The sequence below is a fragment of the Castor canadensis genome, chromosome 7 (genome assembly GCF_047511655.1).
Source record: "Castor canadensis chromosome 7, mCasCan1.hap1v2, whole genome shotgun sequence".
Lineage (NCBI taxonomy): Eukaryota > Metazoa > Chordata > Mammalia > Rodentia > Castoridae > Castor > Castor canadensis.
In genome coordinates, this window is record NC_133392.1 from 122,821,980 (window position 1) to 122,841,113 (window position 19,134).

The 19,134-nt window shown below is 38.5% G+C and overlaps 1 long non-coding RNA gene across 2 annotated transcripts in view; it reads right to left on the reverse strand.

Moving 5' to 3' along the window:
- Positions 1–8,051: 8,051 nt before the first annotated feature.
- LOC141424945 (uncharacterized) overlaps positions 8,052–19,134 on the reverse strand; it is a 47,697-nt gene continuing 36,614 nt past the window's right edge. For both annotated transcript variants that reach the window (XR_012449917.1, XR_012449916.1), the window contains exon 5: positions 8,052–10,466. This is a non-coding gene — a long non-coding RNA (uncharacterized lncRNA). The remainder of the gene's footprint in view (positions 10,467–19,134) is intronic.

Below are 19,134 nucleotides of genomic sequence, written 5' to 3' on the forward strand. Positions count from 1 at the left end.
ATTGATTTTAAAAATTGTTTTCTATTTTCCATTTCATTGATTTTGCTCTGATCATTATTATTTTCTTCCTTCTCCTTGCTGTATTTTTTCATATGTTTTTCAAATTTCTCAGTAGTGTTTCTAAGGAGTGGATTTCTTTTTCTTATCCTGACTGGTACTTGTTATGGTTCTTATATGTGTATATTTGTGTCTTTCATCAGTCTGGCACATCTCTGTTCTTTCTTGGAATCACTTAGGCAGATGTTAAGAGCTTTTAACAGCTCTTAAACTCTCATGTTTTCTTTCTTATGCTCCTTGTGCTATATTTTTTAGAAATTGCCTTCTCTACATATTCCTTTCCACTTTATACCTATTGTCTACATTTTGCTATAGATAATTTCTAAATTTTTATTCTGTTTTTTGTTTTTTCTTATTACTGAAGATTGAACATAGGACCTTGTGTTCTACCTTTCTACCTTTAAGTGGTAGAAACACTCTGCCTTTTTTTTTTTTGAGATAAGGTTTTGCTAACTTTGCCTGGACTGGCCTTGAATTTGTAATCCTTCTGCTTGCCCCTCCCAAGTAACTGGGATTACAGACAAATACTACCATGCCCAGGTTTATTGCTGTGACTTTACCTGAATATATGGTTCAGAAGCGTTAGATCTGCTTTGAGAGAGGAATTTCATTCCTGGAAGTTCTACTTAATTTCTAACTTTCTTGATCATTTTGATTGCCTCTTTTTATTGATGATTTAAACAAATGAATCTTACTTTATATTTTTATGTAATTAATATATGAAATTCCTGGAGGTCTGAACTTGCTGTTCGCCGTTTTCCTCAAGGTAACTTGTTTCCTGGGTGATTGGTGGTATGAGTTCACAGAATTTATTAAATTAAGTATATAGAATCATGAAGGTCTGAATTGGGATTGCTTTTTTTCTAAACAGGATTTGTGCTTTCTTCTGATAAGAACTAGGGATTGCTTTAGCCCTATTCAGAAACTCCAGTCTCAAATTCAACTTTTTCCTTTTGAGGCAGGCACAAAAGGAAGTTGATATTGGCATTTAATTCTAATGGGACCTCCACTTTAGAATTGACTAAGCCCTCACCATTCAAGTTTTAGATAATCTGTGTCTTTATTTTGGCCTTTCAAAATTTCCTCCACTCCATTAAATGTCCAGCAAAGCTTTAAAAAATTATACATGTTGGAGCTGGGACTGTAACTCAGTTGGTAAAGAATTTGCCCAGCATTCATAAAGCCTCGGGTTCAGTCCTCAGCTCTACAAAAAATTGCTTTAAAATCATGCTTGTTGTATTTTTATCCAGAATCTCATTGTGTGTAGTAGGAAAACTCTTTAGAATCTGAAGTCTGATATTTTGCTGGACCAGACATTTCATGTATTCGTTTTTGTCAGAAGACAAAAATAATATTTATTTCAATTGTGAATGTGTTAAACTTATAAATTAATAAAAATACAGCTAACATTTTATTGCTCATATAAGACATTTTTTCAATTTAAATCAGTTTCCTTTATGTCCCTCAGGTTTATGGTTTTCTTCACATAAGACTTTTATCAAGGTTATGACTAGATATTCTTTGGGTTGATTGTTGATAGTAGTTGTCATCATAATGCCTTTATAATAGTAAAACTTTTATTTTCATATATTAATTTTATAACCAACCACCTTGCTAAAATTTCTTGTTTCTAAAACTTCAGTTGATTTTTTAGTTTCTCTGCAAACAATAGTACTTTTGCCTCTTCCTTTTAAAACAAACACCTTTCATTTTTTACTTTAGTCTATATATATCAAATAGAATTATCACAAACCAGGGTCTTGCATCAAACCTTCCAAAATATGAGATATTGATACAGTGTATGCTGAAACCGGCAATGAAATAATTGACTAAAATTCTCGATAGGCAGATGTTTTATAGATTCTACTATGGGGCATGTTATGCCAACAATAAGTTGATTTTATATTTGTCTTGATTTTGGATATAGCTTCCAAGTGATTTAATTAATGGCTGAGTTTGATTTCTGAATTTGACCTGTAGAGAGACTCATAGATTAGAATCTTAAAAGGATATCCTGGGCCCTCTTGAAAAATGCTTCATTTCAAATGATTTTAATGTTTTCAGCCATATGTAAATCTCTTTTAGATACTGCAATAGATCTTTCAATCTTCCAGAGCACCTGTGTATTTATTTTTTCCAAAGCAACTTTTGTCCTTAACTCCAGCTCATAATTACTATTTCCCAACCTTCTCATCATTTTTGTTACTGTACTGTATACCTTCTCTGAAAGCTCTATTTTTCTGAAGTTATAAAACTTATTGTGGACTCACAATTAGTCTGATAAGTATCTACCTGTTGTGAAGAGGGATAATTGTCACATATTGTTCTCCATTTATGCATGCTAGAATTTTGTTTGCATTTTAAAACCCTTATTGAATTAGACTTATTTTCAGGTTTCAACACCTTTCTCTTCAAGTTTATTTCAGTCATGGTTGTGTATAGACTGTGCCTGGTAAGTCATCTCCAATAAACTTTTTCTTTTATTTGGATAGAGTTATAAAATGAAAAGTTTTTTTAAGGAAAAAAATGCAAAAGATAGCAGTAAAGCTTTGTTTCTTTTATGTTTTGTGTTTAAATGACTATCATAGATAAACATTGAGAGTGTGCCAATCAAACATATGATTGAGAAAAACTACAAGGGATAATTTGCTAAATAATATAATCAAAACCAGACCAGAATGATAGAATTATCTCTAATCAGATGAAATTTCATAAGGTTGAATAATTTTGAATTTATGTCCAAAATTAATTGTATAAGTAAATTATAGTTACTAGCTGAGACAGGTAGGAAAAATCTCAGAGACTTTATTTTATGATAAACTCGATGAGTCTGCAAATTTTGCTGTCTAAAATACTCCATATTTATCTACATTAATGGTGTTTAGAATGAAAAATAAAGGTACAGTATTGTGGTCAAAGTACTCCTGAAATACAGAATTCATTTTGGGAATGGCATATTTTAAGAGGTGCAAGACAAACTGGAGCATGATCAGAAAAGAATAAGTGGAACTGTAAGGAAATACCACTGCATACATAGGGAAATTGTAAAGAAAACAGAATGTTTAGCTTGGGGGCAGGGTGGGGGTGGAAGTAGGGACAGGAATTAGAACATAATTGGCTTCTTCAATTGAAGGGCAGCAGTGTAAAAGAAAAGTGAAGTTAATTTTGTGTGATGTTAGAAAGTAGGTTAGAAATAATTTAAAAGTCTGAAGGAGGCAGAGCAAGAAAAAAAACAATTTCTGAAATTAAATTCATGAGTTCTCTGTCACTGGCGGTGCTTAAGTCTGCATGACCTTTTTAAATAAGAGCTTTATGAAGGGAGGATAAAGGAGAATGATGGAGGGGGTGAATTCAACTATGATACATTGTAAGAATGTTTGTAAATGTCACAATGTACCCCCAGTACAATAATAATAAAAAATTTGAAAACAATCTTCATGAAGAGTTCAAGTATTTATGGAGAGCTTTAGTGGAATGTGGTCAATCACCTTTACCTTTAGATTCTTTGACATTTCTCTCAAAAATTTTCAAGTACGATTTTCTGATACTAGATATTTTTCTGCAGGCTTAGTTCTAGGCACTGGGAAAGCAGCATAGCATACAGTGGGTAAGATAATAGAAGGTAGAGCAATTCCGTTCAGGTCCTGCTCTGTGACTTAGCTTTGTGACCTTGGCTAATTATTTAACTTCCAGGTGGAAGTTTTACCAAGTCCAAAACAATGTGTTTCCTTATTTGCAAAATAAGGCTAATCTCACAAGGATAATATCTCATGAGATTATTATAATAATTTGATGGCTTAATTTTGTATAGTGCTTAGAACAGTAAAATAGTACACTGTAAATACTATGAGTAATATTAAAAATGATGATTTTAAGTTTTAAGGTACTCTGTAAGACTGAATTCTATATTTTATACAGTTCACTTAAATGTTAATATACATATTTGTGTTCAAGTTGTATTTTTGCTGATTTTTTTTTTCTGGCAGTATTGTGGTTTGAACTCTGGGTCTTGCACTTGCTATGAAGGTACTGTAGCACTTGAGCTATACTGTAAAGGGCAAAAAGTATTTCCAGAAGATCTTGGTCCTTGTGCTGTAGACTGGAAGAATCCAAGCAGAACACATGGGTGTAGTGCAGAAGAAAAGTTTTTTTAAGGGAAGGTGGATCACCAGCTCTGCCAGATGAAAGGAGGCGCTGAGGTGAGCAAAAAAGGGCCAGGGTCTTGTGTTAGGTCATTTTTATACCACTTTGAACTTGGAGGTGGGAAAAGAATGAGTCATTACTTGGATTCTCTGACCTATGGGCTGGGGGGAGGACTCTATGAGTCAGGAATGGAGGGAGCAGTCCCAAACTTTCCCTAAACCTAACCTGCCTCAACTTCCCCCTGAGGGACCATATTCCAAAAAATTCTTTTTGGGGGATTGCTGAAGTGGGGGGCAGTCCATCTTCAGTATCTGCTTCAAGCTGACAAGGGGCTGCAGACCCTACTTATCAGGAATATTATCTCCCTCTTATTGCTATCTGTGGGCACTTAATCAGTGGCATCCATTGTCTTAATCTTTGTCCAGATCCATCAAGATGGCTCATGGGCATTTTGTCTACCTGTGGAGATTACTGGTACTGTCAAGTCACGATTTAGATTTTAGTGGCCTTTATTCTGGAAAAGATAAATCTGATTATCAAGTCTAAGAAGCATGACCCAAATGTGAACACTGGTATGAGAATCAGAAGGGGCCCTGCCAGGCGCATTACCCAGGGATCCCAGGTTTTAAACCATGTTTTCCAGGAATCCAAGGATTGTTGCCAGATTTGGGAAGTTTTTGCTGTCAGAGATCTAATTTTCTTTTATTTTGAAAATCAGAGTCTTACCTGATTTTGAAGTATGTCTATAGTTTTTATTAATTTTTTTGGCTATTAGCAAAGCTTTAAGATAAGTTTTGGTAATATATGAGAGGGGCAGGGCAATTAGACTTGGGGTTTTTGTTTTATTTTTTTTTTAATCTGTCCCTATAGTTATTTTTGGACCAACTAAAAGGGAGCTAGTTCGAATGGCCATCTTGATTTGGATTGCAGTTGTAATTGGGGCAGTGAAGGGCTGATGATTTAGGGCAATATCCAAGTTTTGGACTGAGCATATCATAACATAAATGTCTGTGCATTTAGGGTGTAAACATTGATAGAAACTACTTTTATGTAAGGGAAATACTCCCTATGGTTCCTGACAGAAATTAAGTTCTACAAAAAGCATACAGATGAATTCATTACTCTCATTTGTCCATTTTGATAAGGATTTTGCCAATATGATCCCAGTAGTTTTAATCAGAAGTTGGGGTATGAGACTTGTGGTAGTTAGTAGATGGGTACAATTTGAGGAATCCTCTAGGGACTGGTCTAAGCCAGGTGTCAGTCCCAGGAGGAAAATAAGGCAAAATGCCCAAAAGAAGTGCCCTAAAGCTCTGCAGTAAGCCGAACAGTGGTATTTGGGAAACGGGGCTAGAAGTGGTACAAGCATAGCCAAGTAACCCATATTAAAGTTTTTACTTATCATTTAAGTTGAAGTCTTTTGGTTCCTCCAGAAGAAGAGCTTTAGGTTTCTATTGGCTCACAGGAATAAGTGTCCCCAGGCTGTGCTTGGTCGGGAGTAGAGTCCTCCATTTCATGTTTTAACCTAGAAAGGTGAATCCAACTATCCATTCCCTGAAGTTTGACAGCCATGGGTCTGGCCAAGATTACTGAACACCTGTCTCCTGGTTCTATGTGGAGTTTTCCCACTTTTGTTGGAGTCCATAGGACCTTGTTTCTCAACTTTTGGAATGCTTGTCGAAATGTCACTAGACCCATTCCATACTTTAAAAGTCTGTCAGTCTCGGGATCTATCGCTATGGTGTTGGAGAGAAATGGCCTCATATAGAGCATTTCAAAAGGTCTGAGATGGATCTTGGCAAACTTTGGCCAAGGTTTGTTGGATTGTTTGATTGGTCTTTTCCACTTTACTGGAGGACTGGGGTCTCCAAATTGAATGTAAATTATATTTAATTCCCAGGGTGTTAGGAGACTCCTTGGATGACCTGTAGATAAAAGCTGGTCTATTATCACTCTGGAGTGTTCAGAGCAGACCAAACAGGAATAATTTCTTTTAGAAGGGCCTTTGCCACCTCAGAGGCTCTTTCTGTCTGGTTGGGAAAAACCTTAATCCACCCTGTGAAGGTATCTATAAAAACTAGCAGCTGTTTGTATCCTTAGCAGAGTGGCATGTGAGTGAAATTTATCTGCCAATCCTTTCCTAGGTAAGAGCCTCACCTCTGGATTGAATCAACCAGTGGGGTAAGTTTAGGACCAGGATCATTATAGTAGCACAGGGAGCACTCCCAGCAGAGTGTAGACCTTACTCTGGTTCCCACAAACAGCCTGCTTATTAGCCCCTTCATTACATCTCAGCCCAAGTGGAAAGTGTCATGTATAGACTTTACTACTTTCCATTGGATTGCTTGGACCAAGACTAGTTCACCATCCATATACCACCAAGCTCACTCTTTATGTCTTTCCCTCTGGGCAGCCTCTTTTTCCTCACTAGGAATATATTTGAGATATATAGGCTCTTGTGAGGAAAAGAGGGCCAGGATGGAGGCTGGTGAGGCATCTAGAGGCTGCAGAACTGCTTGTTTAGCTTTTTTGGTCTACTCAGTTGTCCCCGTTACACCAGAATTAGGTCTCTTTGATATCCCTGGTCGTGGATCACTGCCACTTCCTTTGGTAGGTGGATAGCCTCTAATAATTAGAGAATTTCCTTCCCGTGTTTTATTGGTGATTGTCTACCAGAAAGGAGTCCTCTTTCTTTCCATATAGCTGCATAAGCATGCAATACTAGGAAGGCATATGTGGAGTCAGTATAGACATTGAGCCTTTTTGTCTTTCTCAGAGTCAGAGCTCTAGTTAAAGCTATTAGTTCAGCCTTTTGGGTAGAAGTCCCAGCTGACAAGGGCCATGCCTCAATGCCTTCCTCATAACTCAACACTACACATCTTGCTTTTTTTTCTCCATTTAGCATAAAACTACTTTCATCAATAAACCAGTCATCCTCGGGTTCAAGGAGTGGCTGGTCTATCAGATCCGGCCTGCTGGCATAGGTTTGTACAATCACCTGCTCAATCATTAGTTCAGAAGCCAGCAAAGATGCATTATTTAATACATTACAAGTCTTTATGGTCACTTCTGGAAACTCTAAAAGGATGGTTTGTTATTTACTCAACCTTTCCCCAGACCTCCACAAGTGACTTTTTAATTCTAGGGTGGCTCTGACTTGGTGTGGCATCAGAACTTCTAGTTGCTCACCCAGGATTATCTTCATTGCCTCCTCTACAGGGCAGTAGCAGCTATGGCCCTTAGACATCCTGGCCAACCTAAGGCTGTCCTATATAGTTTTTTTTGAAAGGTAGGCTACTGGATAAGGTTCTGTTCTTAATTTGGGGGTCAGGACACCCACAGCATTTCCCTTTTTTTCTCACACATCCAGTACAAAGAGTTTTGTTAAGTTGGGGATCCCTAAAGCTTGAGCCTCAATGACAGCCTTTTTTAGTGTTTTATAGGCACAGTCTATTTCTCCAGTCCATTCTAAAGGCTCATTATCTGGTCTCTTTGTGGCCTCATAGAGAGGCTTTGCTATGACTCCAGAGTTGGGTATTCAGATCTGGTAGAATCCTGCCATTCCCAAAAATGAACGGAGTTGGTATTTAGTCAGTGGTACCCCCAAGGTACAGATGGCCTCTATCCTTTCTGCAGACAGTCTCCGGGCCCTGGGAGCAACAGGAACTAGATAGTGGACTTCCTGGAAGGAGACTTGGGCCTTGCCTTTTGAGTCTTTATATCCCCTAACAGCTAAGAAATTAAGAACCAAAACAGTGTTGGCGTTTGAAATGTCCTGGGTTGTGCTACAGATCAGGAGGTCATCTATATATTGAAGAAGTCCTCCTTCCCTAATCTGAAGTTCCCATAAATCCTTTCTCAATGCCCTGGAAAACAGGTGAGAGCTATCTCAAAATCCTTGGGGCAGTACTGTCCACGAATACTGTTGCTTTTCCCTTATAAAAAAAAAAAAATCTCCCACTCAAAAGCAAAGAGATATTGGGAGTCTTGGTGCAGAAGAATGGTAAAGAAAGCATCTTTTAAGTCCAAGACTGTGAACCATTTACTACGTTCAGGTATTTGAGATAGGGTAGTACATGGATCAGCTACTAGAGTGTGAATGGAAATCACAGCCTCATTTACCAGCCACAAATTCTGTACCATCTTATATTCTTCTGTTGGTTTTATTACAGGTAAGATAGGAGTGTTGTGGGGAGATTAACAAGGTCTTAACAGTCCATGTTTTTAAAATGTCTTAACAATTGATTGTAGCCCCTCTTAGCCTCCTATTTAAGAGTATATTGCTTACAAGTGGGATAGAGGTTTGGGTCTTTGAGTTGTACCTTAAGAGGAATAGCTATCTTTGCCCTTGCAGGTATCCCATCATACCAAGTGGAGGGGCTTACCTGTTGGTTCACCTCCAAAGGAATTTTATGGGCCCTTTGGAGTCCCTTCTGAAGCATTAGGAGCTCTGGTGCATGGCCCATTGGCAGGACCATACTCACTTTTTCATTATGTCCTGGCCCAAGAGTGGGGTGGGGAAACTAGGGACCAGGAGAAATTTATGCATAAAAAGTTTCAATACAGCAAGGAAGGAGGGGAATGAAGTTTCTAATTTGATTTTTTCCTGTTAGCCCCCCACTACACTTGTGGACTGAGAGGAAGGCTTCCCTGCAGGCAGGGAGAACATAGTAATGTGTGCCCTTATGCCAATAAGAAATTGAATTTGCTTACCCAAGATTTCCAAGGCCACCCGAGGTTCCTCATAAGTGATAACAAGCTTATGTGGGAGCTGTTGAGAGCACCCCAGGCCTCGTCAGTCACATGCAGCTTCAACTGATACAGCCAGACTTTGACTGGCTGGAGTCCTCTCTGGGAGTGGGGACAGTCCATCTTTCAGTGCCATTAGGTATCTCCTGTTCTGGAGCACTCATGACAGGGTCCTGGGGGTGGCTCTAGGCAGCCAAATGCTCTGACTTCTTGCTTTTGAAGCAAGATGGCTTTTTGGCCTTTTTGCTTGAGGATGTTTTTTGGGCCTTGGGGGCGCCCCTAATCACAGCAGTCATAAGCTTGGCTTGCCTTCTTTCCTTACTCTGTTCCTTCCTTTCCTTTTCCAGGTCACGATTGTTGGAGACCTGAAAAGCAACATCTACAGCTGAGTTTTATTGGTCAGGGGTCCCAGATGCAGCTTCTGAAGCTTTTGCCTAATATCTGAGGCAGAGTAATTAACAAATGGTGGTTTAAGAGGGAAGCCCCTTCAATGGATTTAGGATCAAGGCTAGTATATTTCCTAAAGGCTTCCTCTAGCCTATCATAAAAGGCCATAGGGTTCTTCTTTGCTTTCGAATAACTCCTTTAACCTTGTTATAATTTACAGGCTTTGTGGCCCCTGATTTCATTCCATGAAGGATTGCTTTAACATCTGGGCCCTGTTTTGCATTCCTCTGGGGTATTATAATCCCAGTGAGGTTCAATCGCTGGGACAGTAACATTTCCTGGTTGTCAGACTATAGGATCCCTAGTGAAGGCCCCATCTGCCTCCGTATGGGCTGCAGTGAGGATTTTCTCCCTTTCTGTAACAGTGCAACAATTAGCCAGAGGAACTGAACATCCCTCTAAGAGAGATCAAACCCTAATATCAGGGTCTGAAACTCAGTTGAAAATTTATCTGGGTCCTGAGTATATCTCTTTAATTTTCCCCTACACTGTTGAATATCATTTACAGTAAAGAGCACATGAACACGAATTGATCCCTCGGGCCCTGACACTTCTCATAATGGGAGCACTGTCTGAGGAGTCTCTGAGTAAGATATCCCATTTTGGGTATGTGGTTGATTCATAGACAGTGGGGATGCTGTGGGAGGAGTCTGAGGAGGAGGCAGTGGGAAGGCAATGGGGTTTCCCTTTGTAAGACACGTGATGCCCCTTGTACAAAGGATCATCTAGGATACCCAAGTATTCCTCCTAAAGCTTTTGTTGGGGTCTAGTGGATCTCCTTATGGAGGGTTGGGTTTTGATATAAGGCCATAAAGGCATGCATGAATGGTATCTCTGACCATCTCTCTTGTTTTTTACAAAACTGATCTAACTGTAAGATGGTGTCATAATCAAGACTCTCATTTTCACACCACCTTTTAGTCCCCAGTTAATATTGGGGCCACACTTCTTTACAGTAATAGGTCAAAGGCTCATTTTTTAGGTTAGCAGGGTCAAAACATTCCCAGTATTTAAGGATACAGTCAAGTGGGGATTCTGTTGGGACTGAGTTGGTTTTCCCCCATGCCAGCCTGTGGAGAGAGGAAAATGGAGAAGAAGGAAATTACCCTTTGAGAGAGAATGAGAACTTTTAAGGTTTGCAAGGCATCCCCCTTGAATCAAGGAAGCCTCCAATACAGGTCCTATCAAGCAGATCTTGTCAGACATCTCTGGAGGAAGCAAGCAACAGGATACCCTGAATTCAGGTCAACTGTTCTAAGGGTCACCTCTCCAGCTCTGCATGAGGGTTCCTGTAAGGAATGCTGTTCCTGAATTCTAACTCAATTATTATCCTAATAAAGAGAAAACAAAAGTGAGAAAAATATGATAAATAATGTAAACAAATTAAAGTAGGATTTGAACTCATGGCCTTACATCTGCTAAGTAGGTGCCCTATTCCTACAGTCCCACTGTCAGGCCTTGTTAGCTTCCCTAAAGAAAGGAGACTTAGAAACTGTCTGTAGAACCTGGTATCTAAGCCTGTAAGTCTCAGCAGTGAAGGGTGCCAGCCACTTACTGGTGGGCCCAGGGCATGTGTGTCTGGGACAGGGGAACGCAACCTTGAAAGTTGCCTGCAGGGCATGGGGGCAAGAGTTGGTGCCCAGGAAAAAAGAGGCATGATATGTAGACAGGCAAGGGAACAGGACAAGGGAGGAAGAGGAAGATGGCTGCTTACTCACAGCAGCTCCAGGAAAGGGTGGTCTGGTTAGAGGCCTAGGACTGTGGCTGCCAGAGCTCACACCTTTAGCTACCCTAGATGCTCATGGTGGAGTGGTGGCCATGGAGTCTCATCATGTAGATGGCAGGTCTCGGGCACGTCGCCGTCTCCTCCTGCTGCCAGCCAGGGGAACTCTGTCTGTTGGCTAGGCTGTGAGTGTGGTTCCTAATAGGAAAGGCGGGGCTTCCAGGCCACACTGAGAGGTGCAGCTGGGAAGCTGGTGTGAGGGCATGCCAGGCTCACCTTTTTTCCCCTTGTGCCTGGCAGCTTTAAGCCCCATCCTCAGGCCCTTCAGAGGCAATTTAAAGTCTGGGATAGGATGGGTCAGGCGAGGCATGCCTCCCAATCACTCTCCAGAACCCTGCCAGTGGCCTGTATCACAGGACAGGTTGGGGGTGGAGGATGGATGGAGAGGGAAACTCATTCCAAGTGCCAGGGTGATGGCTGCCATGGCTGGTGACCACCATGGATGGTGGTGCCTAGGGCTCTACGGTCCTGATCATCCTCCCTGGGCCATGCAGCTGCTTGGGTCAAGTCGTTAGAGATGTTGTTTCCCACATAGCTGGGATGAAAGGCTCTTGCCACTCTGCCCAGTTTTTATTGGTTGAGATGGGTCTGGCTGTTTGCCTGGGCTGGCCTTGAACCACCATCCTCCCAATCTCTGCCTCCTGAGTAACTAGGATTACACATGTGAGCTACTGTACCAGGCTTGGTGATATTTTTAAGTAAGAGAAAGTCTTTTTATGCCACATTTTTTCACTCTGTAATTTTTTTTCTTTTATTATTTATATGTGCATACAAGGGTTGGGTCATTTCTCCCCCCTGCCTCCACCCCGTCCCTTACCACCCATTCCGCCCCCTCCCTCCCCTCCCCACCCTCTCAATACCCAGCAGAAACTATTTTGCCCTTATTTCTAATTTTGTTGTAGAGAGAGTATAAGCAATAATAGGAAGGAGCAAGGGTTTTTACTGGTTGAGATAAGGATAGCTATATAGGGAGTTGACTCACATTAATTTCCTGTGCGTGTGTGTTACCTTCTAGGTTAATTCTTCTTGATCTAACCTTTTCTCTAGTTCCTGGTCCCCTTTTCCTATTGGCCTCAGTTGCTTTAAGGTATCTGCTTTAGTTTCTCTGCGTTAAGGGCAACAAATGCTAGCTAGTTTTTTAGGTGTCTTACCTATCCTCACCCCTCCCTTGTGTGCTCTCGCTTTTATCATGTGCTCAAAGTCCAATCCCCTTGTTGTGTTTGCCCTTGATCTAATGTCCACATATGAGGGAGAACATATGATTTTTGGTCTTTTGGGCCAGGCTAACCTCACTCAGAATGATGTTCTCCACTTCCATCCATTTACCAGCGAATGATAACATTTTGTTCTTCTTCATGGCTGCATAAAATTCCATTGTGTATAGATACCACATTTTCTTAATCCATTTGTCAGTGCTGGGGCATCTTGGCTGTTTCCATAACTGGGCTATTGTGAATAGTGCTGCAATAAACATGGGTGTGCAGGTGCCTCTGGAGTAACCTGTGTCACAGTCTTTTGGGTATATCCCCAAGGGTGGTATTGCTGGATCAAATGGTAGATCAATGTCTAGCCTTTTCACTCTGCAATTTTTAATTCTCTAAAAACCACACTAATAAAAGATCAAATTAATTTTAATAACATTTTATATAATGTTATGAAAAATTACTAGTGTGACACTTTACATGTTTTTTCATACTAAGTTTTCAAATCCATGTGTATTATGCATGTAACAAACATTTGCATTTGACTGGCCATATTCCAACTGCTCAGTAGCCACACATGGGAATGGCCCATGATGGGCAGTATAATAGCAGGCCAGAATCTCCTCTTTGGATTTACTAAATGGGTGGAAAAACAAATCCTGAGTAACGATGGCTTTGAGTATATGGCAATTAAAGTGTAATTGGGGGCCTGGGATCAGAACAAGCTAGAACATTTGCCTAGCTTGTAAGAAGCCCTGGATTCCATATCCAGCACTAAATAAATAAATAAATTTAAAAAGTGGAATTAGGGCAGAGGGCCAGATCTAATCTATAGGGACACACTTTTTCCAATTTATTTGTAATCATAGGTTAGTTTCAAATGCAATTATGGTTCTCCCTAGAACTCACAAAGCTCACCTGTTACCATTCAATTTAATGATAAAATAAAATAAACAAGGATATGTGAAGTGTGTGCTGTGACATGGCTGTACAGTTAAAACGACTTGTGATAAATTCACAGCTCTCAATGGCTAGGCTGAGTCTTCCACAAACACTGAGTATGGTGCAAACAGCAGCCGCATGAACTTGGGAAAAATATCTATTAAGATGTAGCTCACATTTGGAGTATTTTTCATTTTGTTTCCCAAAGAAGTCTCACACTCAAGAAATAAATGGGTTTAAATTCAAATTCTTTCATCAGAAACTCATTTTAATTATAACTTTACAGAATAAATTATTGGGCCTGCTTACTGAGAAGCAATTGAAGATGAACTTTGAAAATACAGAATTATTCACTTCATTTTGAATGAAATTTTAAAACAAATAACATGAGATTACTAAGATTGACTTTAATATCTGGTCACATTCCTGTTACTTCTTTTTAACATTTTTATTGGCATATATTAGTCGTATAGGTGAGTTTCACTGTGGTATTTCTATATGTTCCTATAATGTATCTTGACTGGGTTCACCCAGCTCCCTCCTGCCTAATTAAAATGATTTCAACAGGTTTCATTGCTCTATGTTTACACAATTATTTAGGTACATTGACCATATTCACCCTCCTTTATCCTCTCCATTCATCCTCAACCTCCCACTGGTAACCAACCCCCCAACAAGACCTGATTTACATTCTTGCCCTTCAATTTTAACTATATGTTCATTGTTGGGGGTGGGGGGGCACACCATGGTATTTCACCCATGGATATATTGTGCTTTGTTAGAATTAACCCCCTCTATTACTCTCCCTTACCCTTTCCCCCATCCCCTACTGTTCAAGAGCTTTCAGTGTGTTTCTTGTGCCATCTTCCACACAGATGCAATGTATTTTGATATTATTCATCATCATTCTCTTTTTCTTTCTTCTTCCCCTTATTCCCCTCAAACGGTCCCACTACTGCAAACACGTTCTCTCTCTATATGTATGTATGTTCAAGTTTGTATTTGTGTATATGTTTATCCTTTGGATCTATTGAAGATAGATTAAGTTATCCGGAATAAAACAGAATGTCTTATTTCTATTTTTTATCTTTTCACAAGGATTTCCACAAAAACTTATTATAACTATATATATACATTTATATATATATGTAAAAGAAAAATATCCAAAGATAAATGAAATTCTGTCATGTGTGTTTACAAAGGAATATGTAAAGGTCTTGTTCTTGAGGAGTTTAAGGTACAATTGAGGCAAAATGTCAAGGTCAATCAAAGTTGACACAATAAAGATCTACAGCAAAATTCTTTAGTAGCTAATTAGTTTCTATCTAACTGATTATGTTATGATGCTAGGCTTTTCTTTTTAGACTTTGTAATGTAAAAAGTATGAGTTTCTTGATATATTTTAGTGTTGGCTTAAAAGTCTCATATTCTTCCTAAAAAGTCTTTTATGGATTTAGATCTTCAGCTATAGTTTAAAAAAAAAAACTTGATAGATCAAGTTTTTCTGGATTTGATTCATTACATATTTTAATTGAAAATGAATTACCTGAAACCTCAATGCCATGTGATTGTTAGAATGATTTAAAAATCATTCTTGTGATAGCAATGTTTCTGACATAATTTTTTTTTAAAGTAGCTTACAGAATTGTCATGGCATGACCAGAAAGAACCATGACAACAGCAAAAAAAGGTGGTGTCTAAACTTGCAGAAAATCCCCATTAACTACAAAAAATGAGTATTCTGCCCCTTTGTTAGCCTATCCCTCCCCCTCATTTCTTTTGCTCTACATCTATAACTGCCCCACTTCCAAGGGTGGAGATACTGATTTTCTGGCTTAATTTCCCACCTCTCCTAATCTTGGCCAAGAATAAAAGTCTCCTAAGCTGTTCAATAGGCATCTGCTCTTGTTATTGGTTCTATAGTTCCCAGAGGGAAAAAAGACCCAGTTTGGGAGTAAAAATTGGTAACAGTCTTGTCCATTATCTTTCTGGGAAATTCCTTCTTACCATTTCTCAGGAAATTTATGTTTTTTTCCAATCCAATAGCAAGAAAAATCAGGCAAGAAATTGAGAAAAACAGAAAAAATTTTAACATTCCTTATGGAAAATTAAACTTAATAATCAACATGGAGAGTTTATTGGTTCAAAGAAGTTCACAAATCAAACACAAGAGTCAAAAAGACTGTCACATGGTATTCAGAGTTAAAGTTGGCACCTGAAGAAGGAGGAAACATGTGGGAGGTGACCAGTCAGGTTTGCTATGGCTGTGCCCATGATGAGGGAACTTGAGATCATCCTGCTTAGTGAGATAAGCCAAACTCAAAAAGCCAAATATCACATGTTTTCACTCACATGTGGACTTTAGACCTAAAATTATTATGATGGTGGTGATGATGATGATAGCATTTGAGTGTAAAAGGAGGACTGTTTGAAGGGGAATCAGTGGGAGTGAGAGAGAAAAGGAAAGAATACTGGGGAGTGAAGAAGATATGAAGATAGCATAAGGAAATCCACCCAACACTGTTTGGGAAGGGGGGAGGAGAGTGAGGAGTAGAGGGAATATAACAGAAGGGGGAACTGGTTAAAAGTACACTGTATACACCTATGGAGTTATCATAACGAAACTGGAAAATCTAGAAGAAATGGATAAATTTCTAGATGCACATAACATACCAAAATTGAACAAAGAAGTTATTAACCACCTAAATAGACCTATAGCAAGCAATGAGGTTGAAGCAGTAATAAAGAACATCCCTACAAGGAAGATCCCAGGATCTGATGGATTAATGGCTAAATTCTTCCAAACCTAATACCAATACACATCAAACTCTTCCATAAAATAGAAACAGAAGGAACACTATCAAATTCATTCTATGAAGCCAGTGTTATACTCATTCCAAAACCCAATAAATATGCAACAACAAAAAAAAAAGAGAATTACAGACCAATGTCTTTAATGAATATAGACACAAAAATTCTCAACAAAATACTGGCAAACAGAACTCAACAACACATCAAAAATATCATACACCATGACCAAGTCAGTTTCATTCCAAGGATGCAAGGATGGTTCAACATATGCAAATCTGTAAATGTAATACAGCATATAGTTACAAGCAAGGACAAAGATTGCATGGTCCTCTCAATAGATGCAGAAAATGCCTTTGACAAAATTCAGCACCCTTTCATGATAAAAGCTCTGAAGAAACTAGGAATAGAAGGAATGTTCCTCAACATAATAAAGGCTACATAGATAAGCCTACAGTCAAAATTATACTAAATGTAGAACAACTGAAACCATTCCCACTAAAGTCAGGAATGAGACAGGGATACCTGCTTTTCCCTACTCTTATTCAATTTAATTTTGGAATTCCTAGCCAGAGCAATAAGACAAAAGCAAGAAATAAAGGGGATTCAAATAGAGAAAGAAGAACTAAAACTACCCCTATTTGCAGATGACATGATTCTTATACCTAAAAGACCCTAAAAACCCCACCAAAAAACTCTTAGAAATCATAAACTCTTTTGTTAAAGTAGCAGGATACAAAATTAATATACAGAAATTAGTAGCTTTCTTATATACCAACAATGAACAGACTGAGAAAGATATCAGGAAAATAATCCATTTATAATAATCTCAAAAAGATACCTTGGAATAAATTTAGTAAAGGTTTTTTCAATGAAAACTGTAAAACACTGAAGAGAGAAATCAAAGACATCAGAAGATGGAAAGTCCTTCCATACTTGTGAATTGGTAGAATCAACATTGTGAAAATGGCCATACTACCAAAAGCAATCTAAATGTTCAATGCAATCCCTATCAAAATTCCAATGACATTCTTCACAGAGATAGAAAAATCAGTCCTAAAATTTATATGAAAACACAAAAGACCTCGAATAGTCAAAGCAATTCTGAGCAAAAAGTCCAATGCTGGAGGTATCACAATTCCTGATTTCAAACAATACTACAGAACCATAATAACCATAATAATAAAAACAGCATGGTATTGGCACAAAAACAAACATGAAAACCAAGGTATTAGAATAAATGACCCAGACATAAATCCACATAGCTACAGCCAACTGATCATTGACAAAGGAGCCCAAAACAGACCATAGAGAAAAGACAGCCTCTTCAACAAATGTTGCTGGGAGAACTAAGCATCCACATATAAAAGACTGAAACTAGATTCCTGTCGTTCACCCTGTACCAATATAAATTTAAAGTAGATCAAAGACCTTTAATTTAAGGTCTGAAACTTTGAAATAACTACAGAAAGTAGTAGGAAATATATTGGAACATATAGGCATAAGGAACAACTTCCTAAATAGAACTCAAAAGGCTCAGCATATAAAAGAAAGAACAAATGGAACTGTGTCAAACTAAAGAGCTTCTGCACAGCAAAAGAAACAGTCCCCAGACTCAAGACAGCCTACAGAATAGGAGGAAATCTTTCCAGCTTCTCATCTGATAAGGGACTAATATCCAGAATATGCAGGGAACTAAAAAAACTCAACCAAAGAATTGACATCCCAATGAAGAAATGGGCACATGAATTAAACAAAGAATTCTCAAAGGAAGAGGTACAAAAGGTAAATAAATACATGAAGAAGTATTCAATTTCCCTGGCTATAAAAGAGAAGCAGATTAAAACTACACTAAGATTATCTCACTTCAGTTAGAATGGTCATATTCAAGGGCAATAACAACAGAAAATACTGGCAAGGATTCAATAAAACAGGAACCCTTACGCACTGTTGGTGGGAATGCAAATTAGTACAATCATTATAGAAAGCAGTATGGAGATCCCTCAAAAAGCTAAAGATAGAACTGCTATATAATCCAGTGATACCACTCCTGGGCATCTACCCAAAGGAATGTAAGTCAGGATACAATAGAGACACCTGACAACAATGTTCATCAAAGCACTATCCATAATAGCCAAGCTATGGAAACAACCCAGATGTCCTACAACTGATGAATGGATGAAGAAAATGTAATATATATATATCTATATATATAGATATATATATCTCACATTTATTTATATATAAAATGGAGTTTTACTCAGCCAGAAGGAATAATGACATCATGTGGTTGAAGGTAAATGGATGCAATTGGAGGACATCCTGAAAGTGAAACAAGCCAGGCTCAGAAAGACAAAGGCTGCATGTTTTCTCTAATACATGGAAGATAGATCCAAAAGATAAACACAAAAAACACGATCATATACAAATTCATATGTAGAACATGTTCGTAATAGTGGAACTACTCTATGGAACTTCAGGAAGGAGGGAAAGAAAAAGAGAATGATAGAGTATCAACAATATCCTAAAAGAAAACATCTGTGAAGATAAAGGAAATAAGGATATATACTGAAAGCTGTTAAAAATGAGGGATGGACCCTATACCAATATTAACTCAAAATGGATCAAGGATCTTAATATCAGACCCCAAACTCTAAAGTTGGTACAGGAAAGAGTAGGAAATACCTTGGAATTAATAACTATAGGCAAGAACTTTCTCAATGGAACCCCAGCAGCACAGCAACTAAGAGATAGAATAGATAAATGGGACTTCATAAAACTAAAAAGCTTCTGCTCAACAAAAGAAATGGTCTCTAAACCGAAGAGAACACCCACAGAGTGGGAGAAAATATTTGCCAGCTACACATCAGACAAAGGACTGGTAACCAGAATACATAGGGAACTTAAAAAACTAAATTCTCCCAAAATTTATGAACCAATAAAGAAATGGGCAAGTGAACTAAACAGAACTTTCTCAAAAGAAGAAATTCAAATGGCCAAAAA